A 17,031-nucleotide genomic window follows, 5' to 3' on the forward strand; every position below is an offset into this window, starting at 1 on the left:
GAGAGATACAAAGACAAGGCTAAGATGGAGAAGGAGTACCATCTTGTTTATTGTGCAGAATGAGGCACCTGGGAAGTCGGTAGGTTTGCACAACTAAGTATGGCGATGGCAGTGGCAGATGGCACAAGGTCCCAAGCAGGCTGGTGGTTGAGTGAATCAAGAAAATGGCTAAAGAAATCGGTCTTTGAAAGAACAGGGGATCTTTTTCTGAAACCGAAGGGAAGGAATTAAGACAGACACTGGCTTGTTCCTATGAGAGACAAGGATATGTCATTTGGGTCAGAGAGGGATCAGTGATATCATGAATCTGGCTATGGGGAATGCAAAAGCTGGTGACTTGGGAAAAATAAAATAAAATTTCAAAATTTAAATGCCACTTTAAGGATTCAAACTTTTGTAGTAATATATAAAAAAAGAATAGCAAATATGAATACATCAGGATAACTATAGTACATATGAATAATATATTCAAAGAGGTTCATCAATACAATTAAATAACATCATCGATTTTTAAATCAGGAAAAAAGTTAATTCATGAAAAGAAATACTTTTATCCAGTAACTGTATATTTTGTTATAGTTTCACAAAATGTATGATACAGTTAAAGTATAAGTCCCTATAGCTGTATATTTAGATCTTTGAAAAATCCAGTGAGTGGACAGGGGATGCAGCTCAGTGGCAGAGTGCTTGCCTAGCATGCCTGAGGCCCTGGGTTAAAAAAAAATCCAATGAGTCTAACAGGTATACTCTTTATACATCACTATTTTAGAGCATGCATTTTCTTAAAGAGTCACCAATAGGAATTTCAGTAAAACCAAGTTTAACTCTGATACCAGAGTTTAAAGAGAACTCTGCAACCTGAAAAAAAGGACAACTCAAAGTAAAAAAAAAAAATTAGAGAAATCAATATTTATAAAAACACTGTTTGAAAACTCTTTCCATAAAGAAAGTCATACAACTTGACCTCACAGAAAGGCAAATGTTTTCATTCACTTACTAAAAACACTCAGGTCTATACACAGAACACATTTGCAAAAGAGAGGAAAGCACTTTACTGTACCCTTGCTCCCTTCGGCATTGCTGTTTCATCAACCAGCAGACAGAGAATATTACAGGCCACCAGTAGGACCGAGATAGCCTGCAACACAAAGATTGGGCTGGGTCAGCTCTTGGTTCCAACATACAGATGATAAGTCTACAGGACCAAATGCATGCTCCAGAACAGAGGGAAAGCAGCCAAGACCAAATTCCACAAACAAAGCAGATGACGTATAAATGCTCCAGGGTAAATTCTTTAAAATTCTGCAAATTATTATGATTTCAAAGCTTATGACAAAAGATAATGAGATATACCATTCACTAAGTAGTCTCACCAATTGGAAACCCACAACTCTACAGATCTCAGACATGTAAAGTATCAACAGAATTAATTTCACAATGTAATTTTCATATCCTTTCAGCAAGTTTAAACTAGGGTTTCTACAACATCTTGTTTTCTCAAATGAGACAAAAGTCTGAATTTCCTCAGGAAACAGACAATTGAGGACTTTTTCTAATTGGCATTACCTTCCATCTTTGCTCTAACAAAGGTATAAACGCATTTTAATATTGTTCAATAGAAAATCTTGTTCACTAGAAACCATTTAGCTGAAAGCTACAATACTCAAAGGCTAAAGTAAATAAAATATAATATGCTTTACGAAGAATGAAAATAAATTCTTACTGTCTCAATAAGAAGTAAAATCATAACAGCGGGATACACCGGATTTCTTTCCCATGCTGAAGCCTTTTTTCGCCTCTCTATTAGAAGGAAAAAACAAGACAAAAATTTCAGAAATTTCTAAAAATTATCTCCAGATTTGTATTTTCATCCCATCATGATATTAGCAGTATACATTATTTTTTCCCATTTTGAAAAGCATAAATTACTTTCAATTTTCCTTCATAAATTACAAAAATCAGAGTTTTAACATCAGTTTGTGCCAGGCGCAGTGGCGTACACATATAATCCCAAAGGCTAGGGAAGCTGAGGCAGGAGGATCCCAAGTTCAAAGCCAGCCTCAGCAAAAGTGAGGCGCTAAGCAACTCAGTGAGACTCTGTCTCTAAATAAAATAAAGACAGAGCTGGATATGTAGTCCAGTGGTTAAGTGCCCCTTAGGTCAATCCCTGGTACAAAAAAAAAAAAAAAAAAAAAGAATCAGTTCACTGTGTTAAACAGCTCAATTCTGGGAGGCCTAAATTTTATCCCTGTAAAGACAATTCCATTTTTATGTAAACATACTGTAAATATACAGCTTAATTGAAATACAGAAAGCTTTGCATTTGGTATAGATATACATACTGACATAGACATACCCTTGAATGAGTACAATAACATACATAAACTTTCCTCTAGCCTCAGGGACACTCCCAGCTTTCTGAAGGCTAGAAGTAGACATCCATGGCTAGATACCAAGGACACCATGAACTATTCCAGTACCCCTGCCAAGAACACCTGGACAAAGGAAATTCCACTTTTAAAGCATCTGCATTAAGACACCAGAAAGCTACCCAGATAGGAGAACTAGGAGCCAATATTCTCTGAATTGTGTGCAGGTGAGCCCCCCCATGTATACCACTTTATCCCAATAAGCAGCTGGCATGGACCCATGAGACTCAGAGATCAAGCAGAAATCAGTAGTCAGGAGACAACGAAGTTAAAGCAAAACTCTCAGAAAACTCAACAGGGCCAGGGAGACAAACCCTGGAGTTTGTGGCTACCAGGGCAGCCAGAATTTGAGATGCCACCATTATAGAGAGAAAGAAAGGGCAAAGAAGAGAACCTGACATGCAGACCCACTCTCCCAGAAAGCCTCAGTAGCCAAGAGACTGTGGAGAGCAGAAGGATGCAGCCCTGGCTGGAAGCCCAGCAAAGCTCTGCTGGCTCAAGTTTCTTGAGAAGCAAGCTAGAGTTCATTAAAAAAGCCTGATCAAAATAGCCAGGTTTTCAGTGAGGACCAATGAAATGCCATAACCCAGGATCAAGGTCATGCTGGAAACAGACCAGCCCAGAAGGACTAAGTTGTTATGTCTCACTCTACTGCCCACCAGAGGCCAAAGTGAAACTGCTCAGAAAGAAGAAAACAGCATTCAATTTCTATGATTCTGTTAGAAAAGTCTAGCTTTGAGTCAAGCATGTCCAGAAGGCAGGATAAAGAGGAAGACAGACCCTCAGTTGGTCCACTTATGGGCTTATCAGAAAGAGGCCTGAAATGATTGATAGGTTCAATAAGGTAAGTGACAAAATGGAAAATTTCACAAGTAAGTTTGAACCAATAAAAATAACCAAACATGAATTCTAGAACTAGAAAAAAAAACTATAACAAAAATTAAGAGTTCAACAGATAGTTTGGAATAGTTATGGCATAGCTGAAAAGATGGTGAAATAGAAAACAAGACTTGCAAAAAGTATCACAGTTGAAACATGGAAATGAAAAAGGAGGGACATATGGACAAGAATAAGAGTGACAATGTCTGCCATGTATATAACTGAGAGAATGAGGCAGAAACAGTGTTTGGTGAGATGATGACCAATAATTCTCCCAAGTGGGTGAAGGACATCAAGCCACAGTCATGAAGGCACTTACATCTTAAGAACCATAATCAAGAAACCAAAAAAATGCATACACATGAAACAAACAAACAAAAATCTGAGCACATCAATGTAAAACAGCTAAACAAAGACAAAAAGGAAATATTTAAAGCCCTTCGAAAACCAACAATATGACTTTAAACCAGAAACCAGAAGACACTGGGATGACATCTCCATAATGCAGAAAAGTAACAAATAAGAATTCTCCATTCTGTTAAAAAATGCCCTACAAAGTGAATGTTTCCAGACAAACAGAAACTGAAAGAATCACTGCAGGACACATGTACTAAGTGAAATTCCAAAGAGTGTTTCCAAGCAGAAGCTAGAAGGGCCCTGCAATCACAGAATGGAACATGTGATGAGAACACCAATGGAACACCATGTCCATCCACTACATTGGTACACATTTAAAAGTTCTACATTGTCAAGTGTTAGCAAGGATGGGGACAATAGGGAATCCTACTATGCCTAGTAGGAATGCAATATAATGCAAATACTTAGGAAAGAACTTAGCATTTATCTACAAAAGTGAATATACTTAAGTACAATGTAATTCACTTCTAGAGTGTGTCCTGAAAAAAACATACACTAAAAGACACGCACAAAAATGCTTAAACAACATTATTCTTAAAAGCAAAATACTGGAAACATAACTGAAATCCATCCACAGTAAAATGACTAAGATAACTTGAGGCAATATAATATTACTTACAGAAATTAAAATGAACATATCTGATTTTGAAAACCTAATTCTGGACTTTTGAGGATGGAATGACAGGGCACAGATTTGCCATCCAGCCTGAAAGAATTAAGAACCAGAAAGAACCCATATTTGAAATAACAGTTTTCAAGACAGTAGACTTCTTATTGGGGCAGGACAGTGATCCCTGAAGAAGGGAAACAAAGAGTATAAGTCTGTTTGACCAACCTTCTTGTGAGTCCCCAGACCATGGCACAGGGAAGATGAACCCAAGGAGAGATCTGCTCATTCCTGAGCAGAAGACCTGAGGGGACCAAACCTGCTGACGCATACAGAGCACCGTCCCTGAGAGGAGACTGCAACACAGGCAAAGAACGCCCAGGGCCTGCAAAGGGCCAGTCATGTGCTCAGTAATGATCAGATCAGACACGTCAGGAAACACTCCACACAAAAGTCGGAGGGAACAGAACTTGGCAATCAGCAAGGGCCAAGAACAGTGGTTGCCTAAGAGGCAGGGGAAAATCAGCCCTGAATGTGGTAGAGCTCTCATCCGGCCTCATAAGGCTTCGCACCAAGACACAGTAACATCACATGGTTTACAAGTGAATTCGCTGCTCTCCAAAACAAAACGCCTCACTTCTGGAAGTAACAAAAATGGCACTCAAGCCAGGCGAGGTGGTGCACAGCTGTAATCCCAGTGGCTTGGGAGGCCGAGGCGGGAGGATGGCAAGTTCAAGCCTCAACAAAAGCGAGGCATTAAGCAATGCAGTGAGACCCTGTCTCTAATAAAATACAAAACAGGACTGGGAGTGTGGCTCAGTGGTCAAGTGCCCCTGAGCTCAATCCCCAATATCCCCCCAAAAAACAGCACCCCCAAAATTTTCAAATCAAAAACTACCAAGCATGCAAAGAAGCACAAAATACTACCAATAATGAGGAAGAAAATCAATCCAAACTTTTCAAGAATCAACACAAATGTTAGACTTATAAAACAAAAACATTCCAAGTGGTGTCATGATTATGTTCCTTATTTTCATAAAGGTGGAAGACAGAGATTGAAATGTTAATTAGAGGTGTGAAAGATACCAGACCCAAAGAGAACTTACAGAAATGAAAACTGCACTCTCTGATGCAAATTATAAATCCTAGTAACTGGGAATAGAAACACACATGGGTCAGACATGCAGAAGGCAGGTCAGACCTGTAGAATAAAGATTAGTGAAAGGACAGTCAAAGACCGTCAAAAATGAAACAAAAAGAAAAGAGATAAAAAAGCACAGAAGCATCCTCAAGCTATGGGCTAATCTACACATAACTTGAGCTCCTGATAAAAGGGTAGGGAGACAAGGAAAAATATATTTGCAGAAGTTAACAGCCAACAATTCTCCAAATTAGATGAAAAGTATAAATTCCCAGATCTGAGAGACTCAATAAATCCAAAGAATACAGCACACTGAAAGGCTCATCATAAGCAGATTGCCCAAAATTAACAGTTAAGGAGGTATCCTAATAGCAGATACATTAAAAAGATATATTAAAAGATAAATATGGCCTGCGGCTGGGGCTCAGTGGTAGAGCACTTGCCTACCATGCGTGAGGCACTGAGTTCAATCCTCAGCACCACATAAAAACAAAAGATATTGTGCCCACCTATAACTAAAAAATTAATATTAAAAAAGATAAGTATTACAGATTATTTATCATAAATAATGTAAATGAGAAGACAGAAGAGTAACACCTTTGAGAATTAGCATCTTTGAAAGTTATTAGTATATACACACAAAAAAGTGAGTGAATATATAACTGTCCTCTTCCCAAACGAAAAGACAGTCTTTACTAATGACTTCACACAGAAAGTTCTAACATAATCTAAAGATTTTGCAAATTTTCTAGTATTTCAGACTACACCAAAGAAAGGTCTTTAAAGACAATACATAAGAAAGGTCTTTAAAGATCAATACATAAGAAAAAGAAGTACAGTACCTAGTTTTGTCTTAAGGGCCTTTACATTTTCAAGTTCCTGTTCCAAGTCCATTATGTTGTATTCCACCAATGAAGACAGACCTACCCAAAGCAAAAATATTTAGAAGTATAACAACAGAACCCTTAGCACATTAGAACATTACTGCAAATCCTGATAATTGGGAAAAAAAACAAATGTTGGTGTGATTTATAAAAAGCACATTAACATCTTTATTATTTAAGACATCCAGGTTCTTCTTGATTAAAAATGTTTCCTAACATACTAACCACCTGACAAATAATGGCTATTATTATGATTCATTAAAACAACCTGCATCAGGCTGTTTCATAGTGGGTAGGTAGGGGGAGCATGGGAGGAATAGATGAACTCTAGATAGGGAAAGGGTTGAGAGGGGAAGGGAGGAGGCATAGGGTTAGAAATGATAGTAGAATAAGATGGACATCATTATCCAAAGCACATGTACGAATGGTGTGAATATACTTTGTATACAACCAGAGATATGAAAAATTGTGTTCTATATATGTAATATGAATTGTAATGCATTCTGCTGTCCTATTATAACAAATCAGAATAAAAAGAAGAAGAAATACATTTCAAAAGAAAAAAAAAATGTTTCCTAGAAAATTTCTTAAGTTGATAAAATTCTTACTTGATCTATTATTAATCTTTTCTTAACTGTAAGAGCATCACATGCTTACTGTACCAAGTGGAAAAGAACCAAGGTCTCCTCCCCTCCCTTCACCTCCTTAGTGACCACCATCACCAGCACAGCTGACGCTTCCTTACCTTTCTTCATTTTTGCGCTTAGCTTTCATCATATATTGTTGTGCATTTTATATTAGTAGGACCAAATAAGAAGCTTTACTTGACCATTTGCTGTCCTTTTCAATGCTACATCCAAGTTGACACATAGGGCCAACTCCACAATAGCTGAATAACATTCCATAATAGGAATGTTATTCCATAATAGGAATGTACTACAATTCTACTCAAAATTATTCCATTTGTGAATATTCAGGTTTTCTTCATTTTTGCCACTACAAACAATGTTGTAATAAAAATTATCATTGCACATCCAGTATGTTTTGATTCTATTATTTTTGTATGACAAGTTCTCTAAATTCATATCAGAGTCAAAGGTGTGAGCATTTAGTTTTATTAGATATTTAAAGGTTACATTGCCAAAATAGTGTCATTTACTGTAATAATTTAATTTACTGTAACAGTTTATATTTCCATCAATAACTTTTGAAAGTACCTGTTTTCTAGTCTCTTCCCCAGCACTGGAAGTGATGGGTGACAAGTACCTTCCCACTGCTACTTAACACATCCTTTCCTTGATGTGACTGACCACATTTCCACCTGGGCATCCCCCCTACTCAGGTCTTCTGCTGCTTTCTCTAATGGTTTGCACATAATATCTCCCTATTCTTGTTGATTTATCTTTTAAACTCTGCGACAGATAAGTTAAAATCCCCAGCACACCTGTGCTTTGGTCAGATTTCCTCAGTTCTGCAGAAGCTTCTCCTCATGAACCTGTATTAGCTGCTGAGGTTTCTCTTTGTTGTCATATCTATCACTGCTGCATCTTCATTATGAATCACACCTTTTACCACTTCATGTGACCCCCATCTGCAATGCTTTATAACTAAAATTCTATTTTATGGCCTTAAATTCTAATCTTTTTTATTTGTCTTGCTTGCATATTCACATACCTACACACACACACACACACACACACACACACACACACACACGCACGCCTTTCATTTTAAACGTTTTCTCTTATCCAATCGAAACTTATTTGAGGTTTAAAACCCACATCATTGGTTATTGTAACTGAAGTTGATTCCCTAGTTAAAACGGAAAAGGAACTCATGAGATATAGCAAGAAACTTGCCAGTGAGGCAAACAGAGGACACCAGGCAGCTGGAAGCGTCAGCGCAGGACCATCAGGATCCCCCTCCACGGTCACTGCAAGAGGAATCTGCCCAACCACTTTCAGTCTTTAAGCTGTTGGGGTCAGGAATGAAAGCCCACAGGGCAAGTGCCCTAAGGACAGGGCTCAGAGTGACCCTTGAGCAAGTGTCCTAAGGACAGGGCTCAGATGACCCTTGAAGATTCAGTTCCTTGGCTAGAAGAGGTGGAGAACTTTGAAAAGCAATCCCACAGATCTTATCTAATGGGAAAACTCAAAGTCCATGTTAGGTGCTTTCCTGGAAGAAAGGGCAAATGGAGCCTGCAGCCAACATGAGGAACGCATGTTGAAGGACCCAGCCTGACCGAGCCTGCTCTGTAACAGTGGAATTCAGGTGGTTTACATCCTTAAGATCTGATTCTGCCTTTAGAATAACTCGGCGTGGCAGTCGGTACACTTCCATTTCCACCTTCCTCACTGTACACATCACTGTAACAACAGAAATGCTACCCACTGCTTGCCCCTGTAGAAAACTATGATCAGCTTTCCTTTCTTTTTTAACATTCTTCTACCCCCAGAATTAGAAATTATTTCTTTTCATTTACTTATTAGTTTTCTATGTATTTATCACCAATTCAAACTTTGCACCAATAGTCTCTATTTTCTCCTGGGTTTTATATTCTTTGGAATTTCATTATCTTGACAGAGCTTCTCCTAGAGTCTGGGACTTGCCCGTTCCGGAGACTGCTGCCCCTGCCAGGTGCACATGGTCATCTAGGGCTGCCCTTCTTGCAAGGCCCATCCTCTCCCCCTCACTTAGGTGGTGCGTGTCCTCCAGTGGCTTGCTGAGAACAGATGAATGGGAGGAAAATCACATGAGACTGCACAAATGGGAATACCTTTCTCTCGCCATTTGGTTAAATACAGAGTTGGGTGTGTACTGGGCTAAAACTTTTCTTTCAGAGTTCTGAAGCCACTGCTACGTTAAGAAGCCTGCTGCTGTTCTCATTCCTGCCCCTTTGTGTGTCTTATGAGTCGTGCTTGTGAGTCCCACTGTGAAGTACACAGCATCCGAGTTCCCGGTGTTCTCGCTGTGAGTCCATCTTCATATGTGCTGTTCAGTGCAAGACGAGCCCTCCCTCTGGATCTCCAAACTCATGTCCCTCAAACTGAAAATTTTCTTGATTTTGTATTTTTTCTGCACTATTCCTTCTCTTCTCCCTATCTGGAATTCCTGCTAGCCATATATCAGATCTCCTGAAGTAGCTCTCTAATATTAACTCTCTCATTTTCCCTATTTTTGTAATTTTGACCAATTTCCTGGAACAGTTTTTCTTTATTGTTCAATATTCTAAGTATGCTATTGTTTCTAATTTTCAAGAATCCCTTCCTGCTTACAAGATTCCTTTCTCAAGAATACAATCCCTGTCCCTAGGGATATGAAGAGGGAGTTTATGATGAGCTGTTCTTCTCCCATGCATATTCTGTCCCCCAAGTGGTCTTGTTTGCTGTGCCACAGAGAGGCTTTCCTCAGACAGTCTGGTGAACCTCATTTGTCTGTTCCTGTTTAAGAATGAAGCAACAGGTCTGGGGCTGGGGCGCAGTGGCAGAGCACTTGCCTAACACAGGTGAGGCACTGGGTTTGATTCTCAGCACCACATAAAAAATAAAGGTTAAATTCTTTATTTAAATAAATAATGAAGCAACAAAAATGCCAATTTGAAGCTCAAGACTCTGTGGATTGGACTGACAATGGTGACACTTCCTGTAGAATCACCTAGCTAACAGCTTATTGCTGGATGTGTAGCACTTTCCTCCTAGACAAGACAGATCCTCAGCTAAGACCCTCCTTCTCTCCCTACAGGACTGAAGCCTGGCTGTCTAGGTGAGGACAGGGAGCCTGTGCATCTCGTCTGTGGCACTCCCACCCTCACTGTACTGGGCTAAGACCTGCCCTGTGTTACCCTCAGAGTAACCCTCACTCCTCTCCTCAGGAGGGAGACAGGTGCCTGGAACCTTGCTCAGAGGGAGATGATGTGGGACTGAGACCCCTTCCCAATAGGCTTTTCAAGCAGCCCTCCTCACTGAGCTCTCACTACTCCGCTTGGTGGTGCCACCCTTTGAGACTCCGGGGGAGACTAGCATATAGACCAAACACACCTGGCTTAGGAGTCAGCTTTCTTGATTCTGCTAAATTGGCTTTTTCCAAAATTCTCTCAGGTCTGCTATATTCCAAAATTTTATTATAGTTTTCTTCTCTCAATTTTTCACCCCTGTAAGTGTATGCTTCTCTGAACCTAGCGTTCCTATCTGTGAGACTGGGTGTATCTATTAGGAAGCTCACCACTAAATAAGAAAATTCAGAGTAGCTTAAAAGTAAGGAAATAAGTTCACGTAATTAGCAGCTTGGAACATAGAGCAAGCTTCCAAGTGAGTTTTCCAGCAGCTCAACAGTGACATCAAGGGACTAAATTGTGCCACCCACATTTTGGCTGAGAGACTGGTGATCTTTCTCCTTTCATTTAACTCTATAATTTCTATTTTGCTGTTTTTTTCCTCTTTCCCCAGCTAGTGGGATTCCTGTTTATCCCCGTTCCCCCCCCCCCCCCCGCCCCGTGTTAGGCACTTCAAGGTCACTTTCCCATTCTCATTCCATTCCATATCCACACAATGCTCTCTAACTCCACAGGGACGCTTTCTAGGAAAAGCTCATGACTGTTTCATCTCATCATCACTCACTGCTCCCCACTCATCTCCCCAACTCCTTGATCTTGCTGAGGTTGTTTAACAAGATCAAGGAGTTGGAGAGATGAGTAGGGAGCAGTGACTGATGCTTTAAAAATATTTAGCTTAATAGCCAGGTGTAGTGACACAGGCCTGTGATCTCAGCAACTCAGGAAGCTGAGGCAGGAAGATCGCAAGTTGGAGGCCAGCCCCAACAACTTAGTGAGACCATGTTTCAAAATAAAAACACAAAAATGGCTGGGGATGTGGTGGAGCACCCCTGGGTTAAATCTCCAGTACCTCTACAAAAAGAGACTTAGCTTAAGACTATTACTAGGGGGCTGGGGTTGTGGCTCAGTGGTAGAGTGCTTGCCTAGCATGTGTGAGGCACTACTGGGTTCTATTCTCAGCATCACATATAAATGAATAAAATGAAAAGGTCCATTGATAGTCTTTTTTAAAAAAAATATTTTTAGCTATTAGTAAATTGTTGCTTCAGTATGAAAGTTAGAAAAGTGCCTCGCACAGATTAACTACTCACTACACAGATGTGAAATGAATAAGCATTGCTTTTTTGCCTTAAGAGATGAATGGAATCTTTGAGATATGTGAGTTCTTAGAAGTAGTCTTTACCACCACCACCCCCCAATTGTGGATGCTGTTCACTGATCCTTAGCAGGCTGCAAATGTCAAGTCTGACGTTGACCTGGTTTTACTTTGTAATTTTTCTATGTGAAAGTTTAAGACCCCCTGGCCCCAAGTCAATATTTTTGAAATTCAGGAATCTTGTAAGATAAAGCTGGATTTTTTAGATTTATTGTTTGGGGACGGGGGTGTGGCTCAGTGGTAGAGCATTTACCTAGAAGGTGTGAGACTCTTGAGTTCAATTCCCAACATTGCTTGCATAAATAGTGATAACTATATTTTACTTTTTATCCCAATTCTTCATAAATTATACAGTACTATAATTAACACTCAATTAGCCTCTGTATTCCATTAGTATAATTCCAAACTACATGCCATTTCCTACACTTGTAAAGAACTATTATTCCAGTAACCAATACAAGGCCAGAAAAAAATAACCTGATGATTGTTCACCAGAATAGATGATATTTCCATTGCCAATCTGAAACTAAATGAAAAGACATACATGTCTACCTTATGAGTCCACCTAAAAAAGCTCAATGCAAATGTCTAGGCCAGTCATTGTATGATTTTTCAGAGGAAAACAACAAGTGACATTTCTGAAATTCTGTGCTTTCACTTCAGGAGGCCCACCTCTAGCCACACAACAGGTGATTAGTAAATACTGACTGGCCTATGAAAATCAAGAACACATTCCTATTACCCACAAACTAGGTGTGCTTTTGTTAAATGACAAGATTCATCTCTACCAGCACAGTATTCAAGGACCTTACCACCTTTATTACATGGTGATATACCAATATCTAAGTTTAAAAAGCAAGCTTTTGTGGGACAGAATATTTCATTAAAAATGACCAGAAGAAAATGTAGCTAGTGTGAGAAATTATGACACAGTACAAATACATACTAGATGATTATATGAATTTAAGTTGTACTAAAAAATAAAAATATCCTGAAAAACTGTATTACCATTACTTTATTTCAAAATGAACCTAAAATGTCCAATGTCAACACTGTCTAGTCAATAAGCTGAACTGGTAGACAAAACCTGTTTAGACAAGTCGTGAAAAATAGAAAGGGATTCTCCAAGAAAACCACAAAGCAGCTCATTTAAGGTCAATTTAACGGTATTATTCTGTTTTTCTTCCAGCCCCGACATAAGATTTCACTACCTCAAAGGAAATTGTAAGAGTATCTATTTGCATTCCCCCCAGGTGATTGGCAGTTCAACACCAATTAGTTCAAAATTACACTGTTACTAGCATGCAATAAAAACAACACCTTTCATCTTTCTTACATAGGTAAGAATACCTTCAGAGCCAATAACTTTGATCAAATAAGTATTTTTGATCCTGCCCCACCCGTCTCTTTGGATTCAGGAAAACTAATAGCTAAAGGCAACTTTTCCCAGCTTTATTCTTAAGTTGAAAAACTAGTGTGGTATTAAAAATATCTTACTTCCAAGATAACAGAATCTCCTAAAGTCCAGCATTTCTTCAATAGCTAAACTTCCTTATGCCTTTTCTTAACACACAAGACAGACTAAATACATAAGACAGCCTTCATACATTAAAGAGCAGATGCTAATTATTTAATTTAAAATATTCAATGTATTTTTAAAACAAATTTATATTCTCAAATGAACATGTAAACAATTTGAATAACTTAGTGCAATACAATTATCTCCCTAAACTAAGCTCAGTGTCCTAAACTTAGTCTCATAATGAATATTATTTGAAATAGAGACCTCCAGTATACATTCTTCTTACATTTGACTTTTTAACATAACCAAAAATAGTTTGCTTAGAATATCTTATCCAAGTAACTCTTTTAAGAATTTGATCATATTTACAACTTTAAATATGACCAAACTGATCTCTATCCTCAAGAATGGGAGGTCACTCAAGTAGTGTTAATTATTTCCAATCACTTAGGCAAACAACTTTGCTGTTAAAGTCCAAGGTTCCTAATAATTCATACAGCAAACAGCCTCCATCTCCCTAACATCTTCCTGTGTACCACAGGCCCAACATTGACTGAGCTAACCCCTGAAAGCATGCAAAAACTGAAATCTCCTGTCCAAATATCTCATGTCTATTTTGCATGAACTAACGTTATTGCAATCCACAAAGGAGAGAGAGAGCCCATACACCAAAACTTTTCCTATGTCTATTTCATTCAGAATGCTGGTATTTGTTAAAGTAATAGTTTCTATTTATTTTATGACACTTTTTATTATTTATGATACTTTTTATGGTGTAGATGGACACAACACAATGCCATCTACAATTATGTGGTGCTGAGGATCGAACCCGGGTCCCGCCCGTGCAAGGCGAGCACTCTAGCACTGAGCCATAAAAAGTAATGTAAGATTTCTGATACCCAACTGAATTGTGAAAATGCAAATATACTTTCACTATTAATGACTGCAAGCATGATGGCAATTATTAAGCAGTAAACTTTTGGAATGTTATTTAGTGTTATACATAATTAAAATAGTGGTTTGGCTTTTTTTCTACTTCAAATATAAGCTTGAAGGGGCTTAAACTATATAAGATGTTAAGACCATTCTTAATGGTAGATTCACATATGCTACCATTAGGAACAGCACCTCCACGTACACTGTGGTTGTGCATATAAATCCATCTTCTGTTACCTAAGTTTGGATTATTTTTACAGCATGACTTCTTTCTCTAAATTTCATAGAAAATGATACTCAATGCATTATTCTAATTTGTCTTTACAGTTACCTCATTTTCTCTTGCAACAAATAATTTGTTTGGACCACATTTTAACATCATGAAACTGATTAAAGGGCCCAAGAGGCTGAGTAAGTTATATAGCAAGCATCTATCACTGTTTCAGCCCCTGTACAGAAATGATTTCTGCAGGCATCTGATCGCTTCCTGGATGTCTGACTTTATCCAGGCATTTTTCACAATGGTCCAAAGTCTGAGAATGTCAAGACAGTCTCCCTTCAGTGATATATAGAAATATGTATAAATTTCTTAGAATGACCACTGCCAAAACCTAGAAGAATGCCCAGAAAAAGCCAAGATGAAAGTAATGCAGAAGACATAGAATAAAATCTAAGAAAAATTTTCTTTTTTTTAATATTTATTTTTTAGGTGTAGATGGACACAGCGCAATGCCTTTATTTTTATGTGGTGCTGAGGATCGAACCCGGGTCCCGCCCGTGCTAGGCAAGCGCTTGACTGCTGAGCCACAATCCCAGCCCCAAAGAAAACTTTTCGTATAAAGTGTTACATGAAAGACATCAGATAAGCAAAGACCAAATTGCACACTGACTTGCCTGTGATAGCAGGAAATGCCTCTGACGGGACGCATGACCCTAAAGCAGACACAGACCCCACTCCAAGCCCTGGCACCTTCATATCCCCTGAAAATTCAAACTAGGCTATAAACAGGAAGACTGGAGGACTGACGACAGTGAGAGCATCTGAGGGGTCACCAAGTTTCAGGAAAAGCTGCACAGCACATGACTTGCTCTTTCTAACCCTATATATTTCAGAATACAAGGGCATTGAAACCCAGAACTCAGCAAAAATGAAACAACCACCTCTGCCATACTCTTAAGAATAAAGAATATAAGCTTCAATGGAAAAGGCTTCTTAAAAAGATTAGAATCAAGTAGGAAAGTAATTGCTACAAAAATGATATACTAACTTTTTATCATGATGATGAAAATAGTATCTAACAAAATTGAACCAAATTATTAAGTTCAAAGGCTACAATATTTTTAAATAAATTACATTAAAAGGATTGTGGAGGTTTTGAACTTAAACAACAAAAAATAATTTCTATTCATTATGGTACTTCTAAAGTTACCCAGTACACCCATAGGCTATACACACACGAAAGCTAATTATTTCAATTAATGCTGTTGCATTACCTAAACATTTAAACATGTTAATGATATATGTATCCTCTTAACACTGGGAAGGAATTACAGAAGATTTTCTACTACAATTACTGTAATGGGACATGCTGTTGAGCTCCTGCTCAGGGGTCATGGAGTAGAAATGGTTCTTGATTGCTCATGTTCCATGGATACAAGAGGGAAACCACCTTATTTATGTTATAGCGCACATGGTTCTCCTGCCCCCTCAACCTTGGTGTGTCTGTTGCAGTCCTACTCTGGACCTTCCTAATATTCTCCAGGAGATTTTGGTTTTTACCCACTCACCAAATTTTACTTCCCCCACCTTCTTCACTTCTATGGTAAAATGATACTCTCCATCCTGGGCATTTTCCATTTAAAGGAAATGGCGGGAGAAGGGTAAGGAAAAGCTGTTAGGGGAAGTGGCATGTTGCGTTTCCACACTGAAGAACTATAGGAAACAGAGTACCAGAGGAAGTGAGCTGGAATAACAGGTGGTCGCACGATTCCTGAATGTAGGAAATGTGAGAACTTGAGTTACTGCTGAAGGCCAGGACCAAGTCATGTCAAAGGCAGACAAAGCTCCACAAAAGAGAGGGCGAGGCATTCCCCAGAGTGCTGTAAATGTCATGAACAGGACACGACATGCCCGGAATCCATGCTTGGGAATATGGAGCTAAAAAGTCCAAAGAGGGCAGAAATGGCCTGGAAGGAAAGGGGGTGGCAGAAACAGGTCACGGTCTGAGAGCATGAGATTCCAAGGTTCAGGAAGCAGCAAGGAAGACAAAAGGGCACATAGCAAACCCCAGGAGCAAAGGGAGAGACCTGGGAAAGCAGAGGCCAACTCACAAAGTGGTCAGGGAGGTCGATGGTGCTGGGGAGAGCCGTACCTCTCTGAGGAAGAGGAGGGTTGAGGGTCCAGGATCTCATTAACAGGTCAACACTCACTGTCCAGTGGCAGAGCAGAAAGCTTCAGGTGCCAGGGGAAGTGGAACATCAGACAAGAACGTGATGTACCGAGACACAGGGCAACAGTCCTGAAGGCAAGAATTCTGCTCTATGTTCTGGGCTCTTGATACGGACCACCTGTGATAGAAGGCCAGCGAGAAAAACATGCCCATCAGCCCTGAGTCTCAAGGCGGAAAGGAGGGGAGATGTGTGCTGATGGACAGAGAGGGTGGGAGTCTTTCCAGATCACAGAAGTTCTACAGACATCTCTTCACCCCCTCCATGCTGATGGGGACACAAGGCAGGGGCTATCTTAGCCAAAGGGGTACAGCTGTGGAGCCAAAGGGGTAAAGCTGTGGAGCCAAAGGGGTGAGGCTTTGCGTTACCTTCCTGCTCACCAACACACAGAACTACTCTCCCACATCTTTTTCTTAAGTGTTGATGCACTAGAATAACTCTTTATATGTTCTTATCCCTTTTCTTCCTTCTTCAGTCAACTGGTCTATGATCTTGAGACTTGGAGTCTTAATTCATCTGCACTACATTTGACCCTTAAAAGATATGCAGTAAACAAAAAGG

The 17,031-nt window shown here is 39.3% G+C and overlaps 1 pseudogene across 1 annotated transcript in view; it reads right to left on the reverse strand.

The window, feature by feature from the left end:
- Positions 1–16,434, reverse strand: part of LOC308633198 (limb region 1 protein homolog) — a 44,004-nt pseudogene extending 27,570 nt beyond the window's left edge. The window contains exons 1-4 of the transcript XR_014024325.1: positions 16,395–16,434; positions 6,316–6,396; positions 1,724–1,800; positions 1,061–1,138 (exon numbers count right to left, since the gene is read on the reverse strand). The product of XR_014024325.1 is annotated as a limb region 1 protein homolog (transcript). The remainder of the gene's footprint in view (positions 1–1,060; positions 1,139–1,723; positions 1,801–6,315; positions 6,397–16,394) is intronic.
- Positions 16,435–17,031: the final 597 nt, after the last annotated feature.

Source organism: Spermophilus citellus (assembly GCF_964194105.1).
Source record: "Spermophilus citellus genome assembly, chromosome: 14".
Taxonomy (NCBI): domain Eukaryota; kingdom Metazoa; phylum Chordata; class Mammalia; order Rodentia; family Sciuridae; genus Spermophilus; species Spermophilus citellus.